This window comes from Puma concolor, chromosome D1 (assembly GCF_028749965.1).
Source record: "Puma concolor isolate L17-30 chromosome D1, mPumCon1.1.hap2, whole genome shotgun sequence".
Classification (NCBI taxonomy): Eukaryota; Metazoa; Chordata; class Mammalia; order Carnivora; family Felidae; genus Puma; species Puma concolor.
The window spans coordinates 64,725,355-64,745,081 of NC_141676.1; the positions used below are offsets into that span (position 1 = coordinate 64,725,355).

At 36.8% G+C, this 19,727-nt stretch overlaps 1 protein-coding gene across 11 annotated transcripts in view; it reads right to left on the minus strand.

The window, feature by feature from the left end:
* Nucleotides 1-19,727, minus strand: part of TENM4 (teneurin transmembrane protein 4) — a 2,941,751-nt gene that overhangs the window by 2,179,093 nt on the left and 742,931 nt on the right. For all 11 annotated transcript variants that reach the window (XM_086678435.1, XM_086678426.1, XM_086678434.1 and 8 more), the window contains one exon: nt 4,677-4,758. The gene's annotated coding sequence lies outside the window, so the exon portion shown is untranslated. The remainder of the gene's footprint in view (nt 1-4,676; nt 4,759-19,727) is intronic.

Sequence of the window (19,727 nt, forward strand, 5' to 3'; positions counted from 1 at the left end):
GAAATGCTAAAAATATAAGCATAAACATATACATTAGCTTGTCATCATTTGGCAAGTTTTGAGAAATTTCAGGATAGATATTCAAATAGATGTAAGTAAAATGAAAGAGTAGAAAAGGTATTCTCATGTCAGAGTGACAACACATTGTTTCCACGTAACATCAAGAAGAGGTACATTACATCCTAAGTATAATCAACATTACAAGCACTCCATAATGATGAAAAGATTGAATGCATGGATTTTTCCCCTGGAGTTGTAGCTACTCCACCCCAGGTGTGTGTAACACCCAGTGGGTTTCAATACATAATAGGAAGATTTAAAGCTTTGGAGTCAATTACTTCTGGCTTTAAATCCTACCTCTGCAACTTCCAGTTGAATGATCTTAGACAAGTTACTTCCTTTGAATCAAATTTTTCCATCAAAGTTCACATAATAATGTATACTTCAGAACGTTGCTATAAGGATTAAATAACTAAGAGAAATCAAAGAGTTTGTTGCATAAGGTAGGTGATCAGCAAAATTTCATTTCCCTCTCAATTATTTTCAGAATTTTATGTATCTTCATAGTGGTTTTTGCCTATTGGTAGGTAAGCCATGTAATTAAGATTAGTTTACAGATGGAACTAATTTCCAAATAATTTATTTAATATAGCCCCAGGAGAGCTTGTTAATCCATGAGTTCTCAGCACCACCCCCCCCCATCAGAATTTTTGACATAGGTGGTTTGAGTAGACCCAAGAATTTGTATTTTTTTTTTAAAGTTAGGCTGATGTTGCTAGTTGGGTACCATACTTTGAACTGCTACTAGTTTGCACCCACCAAAATGATACCATTGGCTAAAAGGGAGGAATAGCCACATTTCCCAAAGCCACATTTGCTGTCCTAAACTATAAATATATTCTAAGAGTCAACATGATCCCATAGATAGGAGTCAGCATACCCAGACATGTCCTTCTCTCAGTGTGTGACCTAGGTCATGTCACTTCACTATGTTTGGCTTCAGTTTCTCCATCTTAAAATGAAATGAACTGGACGAGGTCAATGTTTTCCTTTTCCCTTTCTTTCTTTCTTTCTTTCTTTCTTTCTTTCTTTCTTTCTTTCTAAATTGTGTTCTCTAAGCATTGCAGGCAGGGGGTCTTCAGAGCTAACTCAGGGATGGGTTGGTGACAGAGTAGAAGAAACAAGAATTTGAGCTTCTCTCATTCCCAAATAGATCAGCTCTTCTTCCTCCTCCTCCTATACTTCTTTTTTTATTTACTCATTGAGACCGGGGGAGGGGTGGAGAGAGAGAGAGAGAGAGAAAGAGAGAGAGAGAGAGAGAAAGAGAGAGAGAGAGAGAGATTGAGAGAGAGAACATGTGGGAGGAGGAGAAAGGGAGAGAGAGAATCCCAAGCAGGATCCACACTACCAAGCACAGAGCCCCATGTGAGGCTCAAACGCACGAACTGTGAGACCATGACCTTAACTGAACCAAGAGTCAGACACTTAATAAACTGGGCTACCCAGGCACCCTTAGATCAACTCTTATATTACTTTTATATATAGTTTAGTTCCATAAACACACATAAAAATCAAATAAAACAAATTCAAACAAATAATCCAGTCTGAAAAGTCTTTGTGCTAGATCATATCTGTGTTTTTTTTTTTACATTGGTTTTGCACACATATTAAACTCCATATATAGAACATTCTATACTCCTAGTTTTCTGTGCTTACAATGATAGTCAGTAGTGATAAATCCTGAAGCACTGTAAATCTTAAACTTCAATCTATCTTCAGTGTACTTTTAGGGTTAAGATTTTTTTTGTATACTAATTATTTGAGAACAGATATGCCATCCTTATTCCTTGTGGTGATGCTATTAATCTATATATACATATACTACTCTAATTAATATTCTAGGCAATTTCATGATATAGTTAACAGGGTTGAGTATTTCCTTTGTGCTGCACAGTATACTAAGAGTTTGAAATGTATTACCTGTTCAATCATTGGAAAAACTCTTTTAAATAATATCATTGTTCCCTACCATTTACAGATGTGACATCTGTAGCAAGGAATCACAGTTGGTAAAAGATGAGGATAGAATATAATCCTAAATCTACTTGCCTCTAAAGCTTATTCTATTTACGCTATAAAAAGATCAAACACTCATGTAGTTGTCAAATGGATCAACCAAAATATATTTAAATAAATATCTAATACTAAAAAAAATTAAAAGAACAAAGATACTATATCCCAATGAGAGGAGTCATCCCTACTCCAACAAAGGCCTTTCATACAGTGAATAAAAAGGAAGATTTAAATGGTTTGCCCAGAATCACAGAGGCAGTCTTACGAACTATGAAACATTATTATTTTATTATCTATTTGATTTTTCACAGTTTTCAAATGTTGAATGATAGGCTTAGGTTAAGTTAACGAAATTAAAACAAACAACAGCACATGTTCACTAAATACCATAGTCTAAGGCAATAACACGTTTGAGTTGGAAGTGTAAGATTTGAAGTAGGGAAGACATCATGAAACACTGAAATCCCACTGTAGTGCCACCTTCTTGACCAGGAAAACTAATAACCTCTTAATCATGGGTACTGACTCCAAAGATGCTTCATTTTGAACCTCTTATTCTATGTGAAGAAAGCTTTAATGGAGATTAGATCCATGGGTCATTATCTAAAGAGACTTAGATAGTAATTCTGTACAAACTCTGAGAAGGTCAGTAGACAGAGGAATCATTCTTACCCCAAAACACTCATCATCTTTTTATTAACTCTTCAAGCAATTCAGACAAAAAGCAATTGGCTACCTCTTATCAGCCTGATGATTGAGATATGATAACCCTCTTGAAGTGGTTAACTTACAATTTGCATTGTAAATTAGGATTTTAAGGCTCACCCTATTATTCTTCCTTGGGAGGTTAGCTAACTAGGCATTCTTCCCCAATGGGGCCTATCATCTGTATTCTGCAGCTGTATTCATTACCTATTTTCAGGTACTATTTGTGAAGGTTGTGAGAAGGAATAAACACAAACTTTATTTAAATAAAGGTGTAAGTTACAATACGGACAATCCCTGACTCATGATGGTTTGATTTAGCATTTTTTGACCTTAAGAAGGTGCAAAAGTAATACACATTCAGTAGAAACCATACTTTGAATTTTGATCTTTTCCAAGGCTAGCCAGCAGGTGTTATGATACGTTCTCACAATTCTGGGTAAGGGTAGTGAAGCTGGAGCTCCCAGGTGGCCACAAGATAACCAGGGTAAACGACCAACACACTTACAACCATTCTATACTCAAATGACTATTCTGTTTTTCAATTTCAGCAGTGTGCACAATAGATTACATGATATATTCAACACGTTATTATAAAATAGGCTTTGTGTTGGGTGATTTTCCCTGACCGTAGGCTAAATGTAAGTGTTGTGAGCATGTGAAGGTAGGCTGCATAAGCTATGAAGTTAAGTAAGTTAAGTGTGTTAAACTGATTTTCAACTTAACAATATTTTCAACTTACAGTGGATTTACCCATACATAACTCCACGTTAAGTAGAGGAAGATCTGCACTGTTTTTACAAACAAAAATGGGAATCACCTTGGCCTCAATTATTTCCTCAATTATGAAATTAAAGTTAGCCATTGAGACATACATTATATTTAATTTTTTTTTTCTCATGGCCTTATAAAATCCCAGTAAAAAATATTAACTAAGGAATACATGTAGAAACAGGAGATAAATATTATCAACATGAGAGAAATCAGATTTCTGTTACACAGTCTTCAAATTTTGACAATTAAATGTCATATGCAACTGATTTTTATAGCATTTTCAATCAAAAAGCAAAGACACGTCTAATATTAATAACAATAGTAATATACTAATGAATGACAATCCATTCATAAGCTCTTATAATTCTTCTGTTAATTCCATGATGCATGGATGCACCTGGCATGAAATTCTGATTGTTCTGTTTTCTACTTTCATGTTTCTCCTAGTCTCCTTGTCAAAATCACCATCCATTGAAGGCAAATAGCATTTCATGTTACCAACATACTAGAGTTCTTTGTCTATTCTCCAGAGTGGACAGTAAAAGTAAAATTATTTCCAAATATCATCTATTTTGCAGGTCACAGATCTTTAAACTTTGACTGGTACCTGATTTTCACTACACAAAAATTTGTATCCAACCATCTTGAAAAATACATGCAAAGACTGTGAATATTCAGTTTAATTTGTGGTTTTAACCCTACATTTTCACATTCAAGGGAAACATCTGTCCTACTAATCATTGTTACTTTCATTTCAACAGACAATGCATTCAAATACTGATTAGAATAAGATGCTGGGAGCTTCCAGTGCATATCAAACAGAAGAACAATGAACACCCAGATTACATTAGAAGGACTGTGACTAAAGACATTTAGACAGAATATGTGTTGATAGGGTAATTATTAGTTGGAGTAAATTGCAATGTAGAAGCTTTAACAATTACTTGTATAAATAGTTTCTTTTCCACAAAAGAGATCTTGTGGTACAGGAAAAAATGGTTCCTACTTCTAACAATTTCCAAAATCAATCGCCTCAATCGTAAGAGTATTTTTAAACTTTCACTCTGAAGTGTAGTATATGTATTTAATTTGAGTGAGTACTTTTTTTGTACTGGAAGCCATACCTGATCCAGTGATTTCTTCTTTGCCCCGTGCTGTGAGAATCAACAGAGAACTGATGCTGTAAGACAAGCTACCTGGAGTGACCTAAAATGAAAAAGGCATTTTGAAATTAGGGAAAGAAACCTGCAAACTTTAGTAAAGATGGCTTCATAATAGGATGTTTTTCAGTCATTCAACATTTACAGTATTGAGCCCAGTTAGCTGTGGGCATGCAAGTGAAAAAGAGAGAATGGAAAAAACCTAGCTAAATGTCACTAAAATTAGTGATATGAATGGATGAGCAATGAAAAATGAAAAAAAAATCCTTTATCTGCATGAGTTTATAAATTATTTGAGAGAGAAAATATCATATGAAAAAGATCCACTAATTGTAGTATATCAAATACATAAATCTGAATTATTTTATACAAAGTTTCTTTTTTATACAAAGTTTCTACAAGTAACTTTTTAACTGAGGATGCAATTAAAAGTAAAATGTGAATGGGATTAAAATGGAGGCTTCCCAGAAGATGGATTACTTCTGGAGAAACTACAGGAACCCCCTAGGTCACGAATGTTTAGTCCTAATTCTAGAGAGCAGATGTCCCCTGGAAGAAAAGGGATTACAATAAACACACACACACACACACACACACACACACACACACAACCTATATCCACACATATATGTACACATACACCTATATACATATACATATGTGTGTATAGATATGTAAGTTACCACAAATGGCTTTATTTTATGAATGTTATTGGTTTTTGATATAAATCTCAGTTACCCTAATTAAAAACTACATTCTATGGTGTTCACTCGGCATCATATTAAAAAGACTGGTGTCGGGGCGCCTGTTTGGCTCGGTCGGTTAAGCGTCCGACCTTGGCTCAGGTCATGATCTCACGGTCCGTGAGTTCGAGCCCCGCGTCCGGCTCTGTGCTGACCGCTCAGAGCCTGGAGCCTGTTTCAGATTCTGTGTCTCCCTCTCTCTCTGCCCCTCCCCTGTTCATGCTCTGTCTCTCTCTGTCTCAAAAATAAATAAACGTTAAAAAAAAAAAAATTAAAAAAAAAAAGACTGGTGTCAACTACAAGGGCTTCTTTTATACATCTCCATCTACACCTGAGGCTTTCATAATTAATTTTATGAATGTAAAAAAAATTTCTGCACTGGTGAAATTAGTGGCTTATTGATTAGTATGTTTAAGATATGCAGATCTGCTTGTATGCTTTAGTAAGGCTCCCCTCTCCTTTCACAAGATGTAAGAATCATGATATAAGAATTGAGTGAGGCTTGTAAACTATTTCCTCAAAGATAGTGGACACAGCTTGACCCTAAAAAGATCCATGTATCCAACTTATGTAGGAGAACTTAATTATAACTATAATGCAGGAGAATACAATTGCCTAACGACAGCTATATGTGTTACCTGTTCACATCCACCTCAAGTGAAGTTTCATACCAGGTGGTAGTCAGAACAAGTAAAAGCACCACATGACTTCTGGCCACAATGATTTTGACCACACTGAGATTAAAATATAGGTTGTAATAAATTGTTTTATGTTTGATTGCCAATGGATATCTATATTTAATAAATTTATATGTGTATGTCAGAATTTGGCTTAACTCGTTTTTATTTTAACTTGATACCAAAATTACAGGTGTAGACAACCCTCAACCTGAAACTTCTTTGGTAGTTAGCATTATCTACTGGAAAAAAACCTGCGAGGTAAGGGTGACCAAATGGGTATAGCTCAGCTTGCATCAATTATCTGAGTACAGTTCTCCTAATCTTCAAGTCCTCTCCACTGACCCCTTATGGTGAGGGTCATTGCTCTCCAGAGATCTCTATAGATCAATGATTTCAATCCAGAAGCAGTCACTGAACACATTCTCTTTGTTAGGCTCTGAATTTAGCACTGGTGATACAGAGATATACAAGTAAAAATCATTACTGTCTTGGAGTTCACAGTCTAGTAAGGAAGCCTAGCAGTTTATAAGATAATTATGATTTAGTATGATAAGTAGAAGGTGAGATAGGCTAATAACTAAAAGCAAAGTTATGGATAGATATACAATTGTGGAGAAGTTATTAAATTCCCCTAAGTTTTATTTTTCTTACATTAGGAATAAAAATAACAAATGCATATGCAAAGGTTCGCACAGCAGCTGGCACACAGTAAGTGATCATAAATGCTAGCTGTTATTATGTTGTTAAATGAATTCCTGTATGTATTTATTTAATCATCCAACAAATACTTTAATTCATATTACTTACTATATATCAGGCATAGAGAAAAAGAGACATAGTCCCTGCCACTTTAAAGCTTTTTGGGCTGTATATATACATTATGAACGCATAGACGAGCTGAAAATTATGAGATCTCATTCTGCTTGATATATTCCTTTAAGAAACTTATTCAGGACATAATTTTTATCTTTCAAAAATCTCCAATTTTAACATGACTATTTCCATAGAAACTGGAATTAGGTTAATGAACACCCTTTACAAAAGTGTCAAACCCAGGTCTTCTACTGCTATCAATTTATCTTGACCATTACCCATGGGTAGGTATAAGACAATTCACCAAAGGCAATAGCAAACCAAAGATATGGATGAACAATGCTTAATTTAACATGGATCAACAAAAATGTGAGTCAATGGAATCAAGACTTTATGTTTTGTTCTTTATTGGATATGTAGTTAACAAAATGCCTGGTAAACTGGGTGAACTTAAAAAAAACTAATGAGTGAGAAACACTAGCATGTAAGATAGCATTCAGACATGCATACCAAAAATGTGTCCAAATGATTCTTAGCATCATCTTTCAATTATTTATGATAACAACACTTATATAAATCAGTGTTATATTTAAAGTAGAAGAAATGTCACTTTGTCAGCTATAGACACAGCCACCTCAACAGACACTCAAACTTCTTCAATGGGGGCCCACTGCTCTGAAGTGCTTTGGTGCTGTTATTCAAGTTTGACAATTGAAGTTGTTCAAAAATGAACCGCTTTGCAAAACAGAGAAGAATTTGGGGATGCCAGGGTATCTGAGTGACAGGGAGAAAAGAAGAGGGATAGGGACAGTAGGAGTGTCAGAGATGGAAGGAAGGGATCAATGAAATTGATGGTCATGCCCACAAACTTCCAAATTTTCAGTAAAACAAGCAAAACTCCTGACTAATGTGATAGTTATATTTTATGGAAGTTACTAAAAGAAATTCCTTGCAGATGGCATTGACACAGTGTAGAAGAGTGTAAGCTCCCTGGCAATTAACAGACTCCTTAAAGAAGGGCTTTCAAATGTCATAGGCTATAAAGTCCAGAGAAGTAAGCGTTCAGGAAAATTTCATAGAGATAAAGAAACTCATTAAACATAAAAACAAAACAAAACAAAACAAAACTAGGGGCACGTGGGTGGCTCAGTCAGTTAAACATCTGACTTTCAGTTCAGGTCATGATCTCACAGTTCTTGACCTCAAGCCCCACATCGGGCTCTCTGCTGTCAGCATGGAGCCTGCTTTGGATCCTTTGTCTCCCTCTCTCTCTCTGCCCCTGCCCCTCATACATACTCTCTCTCAAAAATATATAAACATTAAAAAAACCATAAAAACATATTTAAATAATATTCATGCAATATAACACATTTACCTAAATCTCAGTGTAGTTGGCTGAATGACAACTCCTTCCTTCAAAGGTGTCCACATCTTAATTTCCAGAACCTATGAATGTTCCCTTACACAACAAAGGAGACTCTATAGATGTGATTAAATTAAGGATCTCGAGATGGAGATATTATCCTGGATTATCTGGGTAAGCCCAAAGTAACTATAAAGGTCCTTATAAGTGAAAGCTGGAGGCAAGAGGAATTCAAAGATGAGATTTCTCTCATCTCTCCATCTCTTAAAGAGAGAGATTCAAAGATGTTATACTGCTGGCTTTGAAGATGAAGTAAGGGGCCATGAGGAAAAGATGTGCATAGTCTCTGGAAATTTGAAAAGACAAGGAAATGGATTCCCCCTAAAGCCTCCAGAAGGAAAGCAGCCTGGCTAACACTGTGATTATAGCTTAGAAACATCTCCAACCTTATTAATAAGATACTAAATTTGTGTTGTTTTAAGCCATGAAATTTGTCATACTTTGTTATACCAACAGTAAGAAACTAACACACTCAAATGAGTAAATCTTGATTAAGAATCAGATCCACAACGTTTTCAAGACATGGCCAAGTAGTAAGAAACATACATGAATTAGATTGCTCAGACACAGACAGAAGGGAGGATGAAAACCACTGAACTGTACAGTTTAAAATGGTTAATTTTATGTTAAATGAATTATATCTCAGTAAACATCAATCTACAATCAATCAATAATTTACCGAATACAGATTACACAATAATAGCCAAGTTTTGCTTTAACCTATTGTTTGTTTCAATGTAACACTGATGCGCTTTGCTATTTTTCTGAAAATGGAACTTTAATGATGGTGGTGGTGATGATGATGATGATGATGATGATGATGATGATGTTGTCAATGACAATGTTAAGAATTTTTATGATGACAACCAGCTTGTTTATTGTCCAGTCTGTTACTTTAACGTGTGTTCCCACCCTAAAGAAATATAATAAATGAATAATAAATATCATACCCATTATTCATTGACTTGATTCTGATCCACTAGCTTTGCCTCCCTAGCATTATCCCTTAATTTTTTTTTTTTTTTTACCATCTCCTTTCCTACTGACTTCCACCCAACTTAATCTCAGTCTAAGATACTCTTCATCAACTACCCTGAATATTGTTTTTGCCTCTATTCCGGAGTGACCCTGTAATCTGCCTTCCAAGAGGGCATCCAGCCCCTGGACTCTATCTTTCTCTAAACTGAGATACGATTGGACAGTTCACCCCTAAATGGAGATAAAGATTTTGTATCATCACCACTAGAATACTGGGCATGATCAGGTAGAAAAACAGACTCATGAATGAAGGAGGTAGGTCAAGTCAGTAGCAGGTAGGGAGACTATTTTGCAGTGCAGGCTTGAAGACTGTAAAGAGCTTGGACCACATCATGGGGTGATGTGAGCTCAGATGTAGAGAGAGCTAATGAGCTATTTTGTCCCGGCAACTAAGAGTATTGGCCCAGGTATTAAAGACAATAGGAAAATTTAAGCTTAGTGGCTTCTTGTTTAAGAATATTGAAGGCGCTGGGGTGCCTGGGTTGCTCAGTCGGTTAAGTGACCAATTTTGGCTTAGGTCATGATCTCTTGGTCTGTGAGTTCCAGCCCCCAATTGGGCTCCGTGCTGACAGCTCAGAGCCTGGAGCCTGCTTCAGATTCTGTCGCCCTCTCTCTATGTCCTTCCCCCACTCATGCTCTCTCTCAAAAATAAACAAACATTTTAAAAAATTAAAAAATACAAAGAATATTTAGGGTGCCTGTGTGACCCAGTTAGTTAAGCCTCTGACTCTTGACTTCAGCTCAGGTTATGGTCTCAGAGTTTGTGAATTTGAGCCCCACATAAGGCTCTGAGGTGACAGTTGCAGAGCCTGTTTGCAGTTCTCTCTCTGGCTGCCCCTCCCTCCCTCTCTCTCTCTTTCAAAATATGCTTTAAAAAAGAATATTGCATATAGTATATTAATAAATGTCCCCCCCCAAGAATCCATTATGAGGATGCATCACACTAAAACAGACATTTGAGTCTTCATTAGGGTCAACTGTACAGATTTTTATGAAGCTTACATCTTGGATTCACATTTAAGATGATGAGGTCAATAGGAAGCCTAGGCAGATATTTCAATCTGTATGAAGCATTATGTGTATTTATTTATTTTTTAGGTGGCTGACATCTTTATTGCTTTGGAGTTGGGGGGTAGGCTTTCAGGAGCTCTTGATAGGGCGACCTGCTCCCTCTTCACCATCTCAGGCTTGTTCTTGTAGATCATGTGCCTGATGCTGCTGAGAGTGCCCTGGGCAGTCTTTTTGGTGACAGGCCACAGGGAGGAGGTGGCGGGCTTTTGCTGGCTGGATTTCCCCTTCATGGCCACCACTACACCTCTGCCATCAGCCACCAGCTCCACACTCACAGTCTTGTGGTGAATCAGCCCACTGTAGCAGAAGTAGTTACGAGCCTTCAGGTTATTGAGTCCTATGTTATGTGTCTGCTTGTTCCTCTTGATCAGGAAGCTGGAGCACTTCTGCACGACCATCCATCCACTGCAGGTGGACAGAACCAACGGCCAGAGACAGAAAGAGCTATTTATTTTTAAGCTAACATTTAGTGATTGTGATGGACCAAGCATTGTGGTAATCACCTTCTCTGTAGCATATTATGTAATCATCATAACAAATCCAAAAATTTGGTTTAACTTTTCTATTTTATAAGTGAAGAAACTAGAGATCAAACACTGAATAACTTTACCCAATTAGTAAACACTGATACCCTGATTCAGTTCTACGTCTGTTTCACTGTAAACTCATGCTTTAAACTCCTTTGTTAAAAAATAACCTATTTTTTTAAAAATATAAACAGTGTACTGGATCTACTATCACTATAATTTAAGCTTTAAAGAATCATTTGAGTCATTATCTTTTTATTTTCATTTCTTTTAAGGCAGATTGGGTAATTCACAAAGCAAAATACCTTCTAATAATTTTTACTATATTTACTGCCTTGTCCTTTCATTTGAAGACATATACACTAGAGAAAATGGCTGAATTTTCCTATGGAGAGAGCCCTTGCATTCTTTCAGAAATTCGCTACTATTATAAAATAATTATCTTAATTTCAATGAACAAATGCAAGGACTAATGGCAAATCACTAATGGAGATTTTTATCAGGCACTCAGTTATTAAGACTTAAAATGTATGGGAAAGTGTTACTCTGGAAAAGAGAATTATACAGAATTACACAAGGCTATAATAAATATTGCAGCTTGACTGCATACTAGGAAAGGGATGCAAGTTATTAAGAAACACATCAGGTTCAGAGATCTATAATTAATCTTGTCAACGGATGTGGCAGGACAGATTTCTATTTAAACTTGCATTTTGATGAGGCTTTTCCCTCATTTACTGTATCAGTACAGAGCACATTGGAGACCCAAGGGACCTAAACCCATTACAGTGGTTTCATAGTCAAGTTCATGCTCATTGCATGCCCTGCCTTGTGCTTGGTGACATTAAATATTTAACTAACTGTGACCATGATGTTGTTGAGAAAGCAGCAGCTTTTAGCGCATCTTTTATACACACTGTTGAAGAACAAATACAAAACTAAAACCTCTCTAAGATTCACTGTAGAATAAATGGTCAGGGGACAACATAATCTGTTTAGCTCCTGTAACTGAATTATACTAGAAAGCTTCCTCATTATATGTAGGTATCATATTCTATAGCAGCTAAGTGGAATGTAAAGAGTCATAAGCAATAATTCTGTCATTTGATTTTAACATGTAAGCACAACTTGGATAAGAAAGCATGCTTCTAAACCCTGAAACAGTACTAGAGAAGGTAAATTACTTTGGAAACTGAGAGATGAATTAAATTATTATCTTTTAGTAACATTTAAAACAGAGGAAACAGTTGTACATCAAGGAAAAACGAGGTCTCTTTAGTAAACAAATGGGTGAGCTGTGGAGTTTTATTTTGATCAGATTTATTCCTCATGATTTGCCTTTGGGAAAGAAACAGCGAAGTTAATTTTTAGTTTTGCTCATACGCTTTCTATTAGTTACAGTTCTTTTTTTAGAAGTTTCCATTTTTAACCATAATTCAGCAGCATGCCACTTTAGCTTGTGATATGACATGCATTTTATACATTTATATAATTAATGGCACAATAAAGTTAATGGAAAATGAGAAGTGTTTCTTTTATTAGAATACTACAAATGACACAAAGAAGACCTGTTTCTTTTCTATCTCATTCTCAACCTCCTGAGTCCAAGTAATTTCTTATCTGCATGGTATCAGATAGGTGGAATATGATCTATTCTACAACATGCAATAGAACAGTGGACAGGAGGGGCGCCTGGGTGGCTCAGTCGGATAGGCGTCTGACTTCAGCTCAGGTCATGATCTCACAGTTTGTGAGTTCAACCCCGCATCAGGCTCTGTGCTGACAGATCAGAGCCTGGAGCCTGCTTCGGGTTCTGTGTCTCCCTCTCTCTCTGCCCTTCCCCTGATCATGCTCTGTCTCTCTCTGTCTCAAAAATAAATGAAAACATTAAAAAAAAAAAAAAGAACAGTGGACAGGAAAACAAAGAAAAAAATACCATTAGTAGATAAATGTTTAGGATTTACTGGATCCAGTTAGAAGGATTCTAATATCCTGTATAAAAAGTTCCTTGGTTTAAGAGAAATCAGAGAAGTTTTATATAACTGTTATTCTAAGGGCCCATTTTATAGCATTTTCATTTGATTTAAGTCACCAAGCATTAATTCTCTTCATATTTTATTGATATATAATACAATATCACACATTTATTTGTCTACTTGTTATCTTCTCCACTAGAATGAAAATTTCACTCAATTTTTTTTTTTTTGTCTTTTAACCTTCCTATATAAAGGCTTTTGAAGATTACTTTACTTTGATGGTCTGTGAGAAATAACCAAGGACTATTCCTTGCCTACCATGCAAACAACAGGCAGTAATTATTATTTTTCTCTAGGCACATCAATCCAGGGGTCTCTGGACACATGGGGAGTAAGGGAATAGTGAGCATTTATCTTAAAGGTTAGAGAAGTTTACACAGAGAAGCCATGGGTACAATTTTGTCTTTTCTCAAAGTTATTGTAGTTCCTTTTCTACTATAATACCTTAACAATGTCTGTCTTCTTGCTGATTTATACCCTAGTCTTACTGAAGTTCTTCCACTTCCTAGAATATATCACATGCCCCACTTGTCTCTGGTCCTTTGCATCTAACCACCATCTGTCTGGATTAGTGTCTTCCTTCAAACCCCACTGCTCATCCTTATGGTCAGTCTGGTGTTACCTCTTTTGAGAAGTCTTTCCTAATTCTGACTCTGCATTTGGTGTTCCTTTTTGTGATCTCATATTATCATGGATATCCCATCCCATGTTTACCACTCCTAACCACCACTCCAACTGTAACTGTTTTCAAGTTTGATTTCTTCAACAGAGCAGAAGCTTACTGAAGGTAGATCTCACAACATGTTTCTTCATCATTGTGTCTCCATATATTAACTAGGTCCCTAATACAAATATATTTACATTTTATGGGCACATGTGCACATATAATGGTAAGGTATTTACATTTTAACCAGTGATAAATGGAAATATCACTTGTCACAGAAAAATATTATCACTAATATTCTAAAATGAATTGTAAAATGTCAAATTATTTTCAAAATATTTTGCTTGTAAAAAAAGTAATCTATTAATGAAAATCTTCTACTTATTGCCATATATTTATGCCAGGTTCTGGCACTTGAGAGGCCAGATTTTGGCCACCAGGAGAACTCAGGCATAGAGTTCAGCATTCTTCAGTGACCACTTTGGATCCCTAGGCTGAAACGATGCTCTGAGCTTTCATGACATTGGCTCAATGACATGAATGCCAGTGGCTGTTACACATTTTCACTGAAAGGAGACAAAAATTGTGCCATAGCTGGAAAAATCAGAAATATTGATAGGAAGACATGTATTATTATTTTTTTCTATATTGTAACAATGACTCAATATTTTTTTTTCCAAATGATTACCCTATTTTCTTGTAGGGGCATTAGATTATTCTATAAAACATCCCTCCACCATGGTATCACTACCACTTTATTTTTACCTATCAGCATTTGTATATGGTTCTGTGGCTTTCAGCAGCCCCTTTTCTTCCCATAAAACCCTCAGTCTATGATGCTGTGTAACTTGAAGTTCCGCAGTGTCCTCTCACTGTGAGCAACATCTGAAGGATAAATGTGCACTTGTGTCACTTATCACACCTTATCACACCTTAGTGTGTACATGGAAGTTAGTTTCTATAATAGCTGGGGAAATCTGAATCACAATGTCACGCAACTGAGACAGAAATTACATCTAAAGTGACAGGTAACAGCAAGTACAATATGAGGTGGATGAGTTGATATATATGGATTATGATAGGGAGACCAGGAGTGTGAGCCAAGATTTTGTTTTAACGATCATCAGTGGTGTTCTGACCTTTATAGCACTTTCATATTGTGACTATTCTCTGAAGCATAGAATTCTGATCACTGACAATCAATCAATAAGCTGTGATGGATGAAGAAGGTATCCTTCTGGTCTGAGGCAGACACCAATGTGAAACGAACCACTCCTTGTGAATACATGTGAAGTGCCAGATGCTGAGATTCTTTTTTTTTTTTTTTTTAATGTTTATTTATTTTTGAGAGAGAGAGAGAGAGAGAGAGAGCAAGGGAGGGGCAGAGAGAGAGGGGGACAGAGGATCCAAAGCGGGCTCTCTGCTGACAGCAGAGACCCCGACGTGGGGCTTGAACTCACGAACCGTGAGATCATGACCTGAGCCGAAACCAAGAGTCAGGCGCTTAACTGACTGAGCCACCCAGGCGCCCCTACTGAGATTCTTTTTGATACACAGTATTGACACAAGTCTGAGAGGTAGGTATTACTATTCCAGTTTTATACATGTGGAAACTGAGGTTTAAGTTAAGTTACAGAGAAACCAGGGATGAATCTAGAAATTGAATCCAGTTATCCCAGAAATCAAATTCCAGGCAACTGGGTATCAAAATGCTGCCAAAGCTATAATTATGGATCAGGGTCCACCCTTTTTTCTGTATTGAGATTTCCTGGGATGCCCTCAAAAAGGCTGATGAAAGTGACAGATATTCTTCCTGGAAAATAAAAATACTTATTTTTGTATATTCTTTTCCAGAATTCATGGACTCTGAAATTTATCAACAGACACCCGGATCTCAGAATAAAGACAATCTATAGGGAAGAAACCCAGTCTTATTAACCTTTGCTTTCTCCTTGTTACATAAGATCCTTTCCAGGCATGGAACTGGTATAAAGATTGTTGAATGAATTAACTGAATTAAAGAATGAATGAATAAAAAAGTTCTTCTAACTCACTGCTGCTAATTCACATTATGCCTGTGTGGGTGTCTGGCTTAATTACATACCATTATATCTCATGTTCTAATATTAATTGAGGATCTATTAAATGTCAGGCCCTTTTTCATCAGTCTATGTGCATTATTTAATTTAATCCTTACCATGGTTTTCAATAGCAGACATTACCTTTTTATAAACAGTGAAGATTTGTAGCAAATCCGCATTGAGCAAGTCTGTCAGCACCATTTTTTTAAACAACATTTGTATACTTTGTGTCTCTGTATCACATTTTGGTAATTCCTGCAATATTTCAAACTTTCTCATTATTAATGCAGTTGTTATGATCTGTGATCACTGATTTTTAATGTTTATTTTTGAGAGAGAGAGAGAGACAGAGCATGAGCGGGGAAGGGGCAGAGAGGGAGGGAGACACAGCATCCGAAGCAGGCTCCAGGCTACGAGCTGTCAGCACAGAGCCCGACGCGGGGCTCGAACCCACGAACAGTGAGATCATGACTTGAGCCGAAGTCAGATGCTTAACAGGCTGAGCCACCCAGGCGCCCCTGTGATCGCTGATTTTTGATGTTACTATTACGGTTGTGTTGGGGCTCCACAAACAGTGCCCATAAAAGCCAGCAAACGTAATTTGTGTTCTGACTGCTCCACCAACCGGTTCCTCTGCTTCTCTCTCCCTCTCCTTGGACCTTTCTATTCTCTGAGATACCACATGTTGAAATTTAGGCCAATTAATAACCCCATAATGACCTCTTAAGTGTTCAAGTCAAAGGAGGAAAGAATCTCACATATGTCACTTTAAATCAAAAGCTCGAGGGGCCCTTGGGTGGCACAGTCGGTTAAGCATCTGACTTCACCTCAGGTTATGACCTCATGGCTTGTGAGTTCCAGCCCCTCATCAGGCTTGCCACGATCAGCACAGAGCCTGCTTCAGATGCTGTCTCTCTCTTTTCCTGCCCCTTCCCCACCTTGCACACACACACTCTCTCTCAAAAATAAACAGACATTAAAAAATATTTTAAAAAGCTACAAATGATTAAACTTTTAGTGTGGAAGGCATACTGAAAGCCAAAATAAGGCAAAAGTTAGGTCTCTCACACACAGCGGTCAGCCAAGTTGTGAATGCAAGGGAAAAGTCCTTGAAGGAAATTAGAAGTGCTATTCCAGTGAACACATGAATGGTAAAGCAAAACAGCTTTACTGCTGATATAGAGAACATTTTAGTGGTCTGGATAGAAGGTCAAGCCATCCACATTACCTTAAGCCAAAGCCTGATCCCCCAGAACAAGGCCCTAACTCTTTCCATTTTGTGAAGGCTGAGAGAGGTGAGGAAGCTGCGGAAGAAAAGTTTGACGCTAGCAGAGGCGGGTTCATGAGGTTTAAGGAAAGAAGCCATCTCCATAACATGAATGTGCAAAGTGATGCAGCAAGTGCGGATGCAGAAGCTGCAGCAAGTTATCCGTATCTAGGCAAGATAATTTATGAAGGTGGCGACACTTAACAGCGCATTTTCAATGTAGATATAACTGCTTTTTGGAGGAAAAAGATGCTGTCTAGAACCTTTATAGCTAGAGAAGAGGAGTCAACGTCTGCCTTCAAAGCTTTAAAGGACAGCATAAGTCTTGTGTTAGGGGCTAATACAGCTGATGACTTAAAAGTTGAAGCCAGTGCTCACTTACCAGTTGGAAAATCCTAGGGCCCTAAAGAATTAAGCTAAATCTACACTGCCAAAGCTCTGTAAATGGAATGGCAAAGCCTAGACGACAACATATCTGTTTAGAACACAATTTCCTACTTATTTAAATCCCATTGTTAAGACCTCCCACTCAAAAAAAAAAAAGATCCCTTTCAAAATATTATTGCTCATCGACAATGCATGTGGTCGCCCAAGAGCTGATGGCCATGTACAAGGAGATCATTTTTTTATGCCTGCTAATATAATGCCCATTCTGCAGCCCATGAATCAAGGAGTAATTCTGACTTTAAAGCCTTAATATTTAAGAAATATACTTCATAAGGCTATAGCTGCCGTACATAGTAAGGTTTCTTGATGTATCTGAGCAAAGTAAATTGAAAAGCTTCTGGAAAGAATTTACCATTCTAGATGCCATGATAACATTCATGATTATTGGGAAGAGGTTAAATATCAACATGAACAGCAGTTTGGAAGAAGCTGCTTCCAGCGCTCATGAGGGACTTTGAGGAATTCAAGACTGCAGTGGAGGAAATAACTGTAGATGTGGTGGAAATTACAAGAGAACTGGAATTACCAGTGGAGCCTAACGAGGTGACTGAATTGCTGCCATCTCACGATAAAACTTGAACAGGTGAGGAGTTGTTCCCCATGGATGAGCAAAGAAAGTGCTTTCTTGAGATGGAATCTACTCCCGGTGAAGATGCCATGAAGACTGTTGAAATGACAACAAAGATTTAGAATATTACATAAAATTAGTTGATAAAGCAGCAGCAGAGTTTGAGAGGACTGGCTCTAATTGTAAAAGTAGTGCTACCCACAGTAGGGGTAATATGCCATCCTAACCTTAAGCAACTACCTGACCAGTCAGCAGCCATCAACATCGAGGCAAGACTCTCTACTAGCAAAAAAGATTATGACTCGCCAAAAGCTCAGATGACAGTTAGCATTTTCTACTAATGAAGCATTTTTAATTAAGGTATGTATGTTGATTTTGCAGATACAATGCTATTGCACAATTAATAGACTCTGTTATAGTTTGAACATAATTTTTATTTGTACTGTAAAAACAAATAAATATTTTTGACTCACTTAATTATAAGATTCATCTTATCGCAGTGATCTAGAACTGAACCAGCAATATGTCCAAGGTATGCTTGCATATAAATTTTATATCCAGGCACTACAACAGTGTCTAACACATGGGGATAAAATACAAACGATAGGAAAAATGTGATATACATGTTCAGTAATGCTTACATTTATTAAATGCTTGTTATGTTCAATGCAGACATCCAAACATTTTACGTATATTATCCTAACTTAATCCTCACAACCCTATGAAGCTAGTATTCACAGGAAATTTCTTTTACTAAATATATAACTGAGATTTAAACAAGTAAAAGGTCTTGCCTAAGGTCAAAAAGCTATTAAGGAACAGAGACAATATTTGAACCTAGGGCTTTCTGACCTTAAATCTCATGCAAAGTGAGACAAAGAGACACAGTAGCTTGTCTGGAATCACAAAGCTACTGTATGACAAAGCAGGAAGATTAATCCCATCTTTCTTTCCACTACACCATTTCAATTCTACATACCATCAATCATTTCATACCCCAAAACTGACAAACACAACTTTAATGCTAGCCTTGATTTATAAATTGTTGGCACTAACTAGCTGTGGTGTCTATAGTTCATGGGAGAGCAAGGGAAAATGAATACTAATTTGGCCACAAAACTTGGGAACTTCATTGATCTTATGAGGCTCCAAACATTTGGGGACCAGGATGATCAAACATGCTACAAATGCTTAAACTTGACAAGACACTTATTTAGACTGGAGAACTTCCCATATCTTTTTTCAATCTCATCTCAACTCAGTCCTGTACTAAAACTACAACTGTACCTCATAACAGTCATTCAAAGGAAGTATGAAAAGAGGCAAAATGTGGTCCTTAGCACTTTATTTTATGAGCTATGATTAATTATAACAGTCTATATTAGAATGTTCAATCTTTAGCTACTCCTAGGCTCTTGACATTTTGATATTTAATTACACCACTTTAGTTCATATGTGCTTTCTCCATAAACCAGCATCTATACATCAAATAGTAGGTTATTTACATACAACTTAACAAATAGAAGTAAATTTAAAAATATACCATAAAGTATGGCTTACAATCATGGGTTTTAAAGTCAGTAAGATACGAATTTAAATCTTGTTTCCATTCATCTGATACTTGTGGGGCCTTCAGCAAACTACGTATCTAATCTAA